Below are 4,334 nucleotides of genomic sequence, written 5' to 3' on the forward strand. Positions count from 1 at the left end.
TAGGTGGTCACTGTACCTGGAACAGATCAAGGAACAGATGGCATTTGTCTATGTTTTTGAACAAGAGTGAAGAGATGCTTATTTTGTTTGAAATGGTGGTGTAGACATAGAAGGACAGAAAATCACCTGAAGAACGACATAATGAACTAACAGTGAGGATGAGTAGATTATATGTCCCACAAAAAGAGACAGCATATTTTCTTTTGAATAAAAAAACTACAGTCTAAAGAAAATTGATTCAAAGCCCAAATCAAAATATAGGAAATATGTGCTTTGAGATGCTGTATAAATATCAATCTTTTTTTTACTAATCCAAATGCACGAGCACACATTTAATTCAAATTTATGTGTTTGGAAATATTATTTGCTTAGTATGTGAAAACTCTTTGTCATCTCATTCTCGATGGGCTGCCTAAGCAACAGAAATTAAAATGATAAACTAATTGGCCTAAGGTGGTAATGCTGGATAATGGAATAAGATGTTTCTCCTCAAAAGCCTTCAAGAACGAATAGTAAAATAATGAGATATCTTTTTTGATACCAAACAAATAACTTGTAAATGCAGTAAAAAGTTATCTTTCAGAGTATTCCTTACTTTGAAAGATGACAATATACACTCATTCCAGGGAGGCTGACAGTATTCAAAATATTTTAGGAAATTCTTTTACAATTGCCTTTATATAAGTTTTAAGACAAAAAATTCATAATTTTACATTCATATTTTAATTAACATGCATTATAATCAAATGTCTTTCTTTCTCATCATTTTGGAGACAAATAAGTTATTGGAGCCTCCATTAAACCTAATTCTCCACCAAACAAAAGGGATGAGCTATGCTACCACTGAAGATTTTCATAAGAATTTGATGCAGATTCTGAGGCAAGTACTTTGGAGTCAGACTTGAGTTCAAATCCTGACTATTTTTATAACCATGGACTACATTGGTGCCAGCAGCTTATGGGTTCATGAGGGTAGAAAGGCTCTCCAGCTGCTCGGAAGCCTGCTGCTTGCTGACTGCAGAGATGTGAGGGAGAGAGAAACAAACCACTGCATCTACCCTTTTCACAGACTCCATTCCTCTTAGGGGTTGATCTCTGCCAATATTTTGCTCCTTTTTGTTCTGCTCTGCAACTTCCTCCCCTGGAATCTCTGGTAGTTTCTGGCATTTTTCCCTCAGAATTACACCTGATCTATGTTTGTTTATTTATTTGTTTGTTTGTTTGTTTGTTTTTCATCTAAAACTTTTCATTCTTTCTGAGATGCTCTCACAGCTGATGTCTCTGGTCAGCCTTCTTCAAAAGCGCTTCCTCCTCTCTTTTACGGTTAAACTACTTTTAATGGATTTCTGTTCTTTGCAATGAGACTCTCCTATGACAGGAAAGACTCATAGAGTGCAACCTTACCAGAATTTTAAATACATTTTTTCATTCAAACATACCTGAGTTTTAATCATGGATCCACTAAATGCAATTTTCCCAAAAACAAACGAGGATAAATACTATTTCTCATGGCTCCAGGTAATGAGACTGAGAAATAAGCAGAGGTCATTTCCTAAAGGACCTAGAGAGGTCAAGTTATTATATTATAGATAAAGTCAGAGAAGCCTACATGGACTTTACAAAATAAAAGGAAGGAAGGAAGGAAAAAGGGGAAAGTAGATGAGTGACCTCATAAAGAGTTGTTCGAATGGAATAGTCAGGAAGTTCTCCTTTGGAGAATGAAAGTGATAACATAGTAGCTCACACAGAGTGAGTGGGTTGTTTGTATAATTGTTTGCTTGGTTTTTAATGTTCTAAATAAATTTAATATGGAGCAATATGAGTGTATTTTAAACTCTGACAGAAGGAGACAGTAGAGAAAAAATAGAAGGCAGAATGCAAAGAATTTTAAAAATGATGTCTTTCATGGAAGGAAATAGACTCTAAAGAGTTCTATCTTTCATTATATTAGGTGGGGGAAAAAGAAAATGTTAGTATTGATATAACTAGGTTTATATGTTTGTGAGAAATTTTAAAGTGTTCTGTTCGATGGTCCCATTTTCTTTCAGAAGTACAAACAAGATAATTTGCCCAAATATGAAAGGAGTCAGAGAAAAGGTATAATGAGAAGTTTGAGAAAAGAACAGAACATTTAAATGTCACATGTGGACAAAGGGAGAAAACCAACAAGGAAAACACAGTAGTGTTCTTACAGAATCTTGAGAAACTGGTTGGTATGCCCCTCAGGACCATCAATCTATAGTAACAATTATGCTTTCCAACATACTGCACAGACCCTATGCAGACATAATTAACTTGTTACATTTTTTCAGCATTGGGGTTTATCCGTGTAACAAAATAACGGGGCAAGGAAGCTCAGTATACATGTAAGGCAGTGGTTGGAACTGTGCACCATGAAATCTAAGCTACCTGTGATGTCTTGGTGCCATCCTTGAGGTAATGAGTGAGTTCTTGCTCTATTACTTGCCATGAGAGCTGGTTGTTAAATAGAGCCTGGCGCCTGCCTCCCCTCTCTCTTACCTTCTCTCTCACTGTGTGATCTCCACACACGCAGTCTCCCCTTCACGTTCCACCATGAGTGGAATCAGCTTGAGTCCCTCACCAGATTCAGATGCCAATGTCATGCTTCTTGTAAACTTGTAGAACCACAAATCAGATAAACCTTGTTCCTTTACAAATTACCCAGCCTCAGATATTCTTTTATAGCAACACAGACTGAGACAGGGGTCAAACATCATTTCTGGATTCTGGCATTTAGACATGAATTTCTGCCTTCCTTTAGCTATCTAGTATACTTTAATAAATTGTTTTTCTATTGAAACCATCGAAATAAGATTATTTTGTCTGCAACGAAGAATCCTGACCAATACACTGAATGAGGTAGGTGGAGAGATTAAAAGTTAGGTAAGAGAGTGGAACCATTCTGAGTGATGATATGGTCCAGAATGTGGTCATGGAAATGTGTGATTGAGAAGTCGGAGATGTCATTAGAGATGAGGTTCCTAAGTGACGGGGCAGCCAGGATTTCAGCTCTTCATCCAGAGGTATGGACATCACCCTGAATTCTGGAAGGGAACTGAGTAGAGGACGAAAGGGAAAGAATGATGACAATATCTACAGATAATACAAGCTGACTGCATGAGCCTCAGAGGAGAAGAAGAGTTACATGAAGAAGAATGATTAATGGTTCTGACATGGTAGTGTGGGCTGAGAGCCCAACAACTCCACTCCGTTACCTTAAAATGTGGGAGTAAGACTTTGTAGCCTTAATCTGAGAGGGATGCAGAGTCCTCGATGCCTTCCAGGAGATTTAACTTTCATAGGAGAACAGGATGATGAGAAAATATCAGTAAAGAAATCAAGGATGTAAAAGATTTGTTAACTTCAGAACTGTGGTTTAATAGTGCATAATGAAAAGGCTTGGAGAGGAAAGGAGAGTAAAAGTTGGGTCTGGGGGAGGAAACTAAAAAAGTAGACTTCAGATAAAAGCATAAAAATGACACGTGATCCAGAACCAAAGGGATTTTCATTTTAGGCAGTGATCAAGGATAAAGTAGTTGGGAGTAGTGTGAATTTATGTGACCACAAATATGCATGAGGATTAATTTCCATTTGTGCTGTTTCCTGATTTATGGGGACCCTTATCTCTCATGGGATACATCTGAAGTCTAGACAGATGATCTTTCATAAGAGTAAATGTCTATCATTGTGCACATTGTACACTGTATAGTCTTATGCAGCCAAATGTACTGAAGTCTGGCTTTTAAGAGAATTAAGATCTCTGGACAATGGGGGCATCTCCAAGCTCCCAGAAAGGTGTCTGAATTGAAGACAAAAGCAGAGAAGAAGAAGAGAGTCTGAAAGGCTAAAGGCTACCAGCACCCTGGCTACTGGGCTTGTTTATAGACTTTGTTATGACATGGGGGCCTGAAGTCTGGGAGCTTCTAGAGGTGAATAAAGGCCTTACACCACCCATGGAGGCATGGCTGGAGGTAGCTCAAGCATGAGGCAGTTCTTTCCTCTGTCAGATTATGACAATGAAACCACATACTTACATTCTGTAAAATTTTGTCTCATGGTTACTGTAGCTATTGGTAGTTCCACCCTTTCGGATCCTGCAAAAATTACTTTACAACTTCTCTCAAATACAAATTATTATAAATATGTAAAGACAACAGTCTTGTCTTCCCAGAGTATGCATTTCTTCAATTTTTGTATCTTGCTTCCTTATACTATTCCCTAACCAAATCTCTTTGTTATCTACTCTGTTTTGTTATATCTTTTTTAAAAGGAACTCAATGCAATGTTCATTTTTTATCTCACCTCTCTTGCCC

The sequence above is a fragment of the Propithecus coquereli genome, unplaced genomic scaffold (genome assembly GCF_000956105.1).
Source record: "Propithecus coquereli isolate 6110/MARCELLA unplaced genomic scaffold, Pcoq_1.0 Scaffold200, whole genome shotgun sequence".
Classification (NCBI taxonomy): Eukaryota; Metazoa; Chordata; class Mammalia; order Primates; family Indriidae; genus Propithecus; species Propithecus coquereli.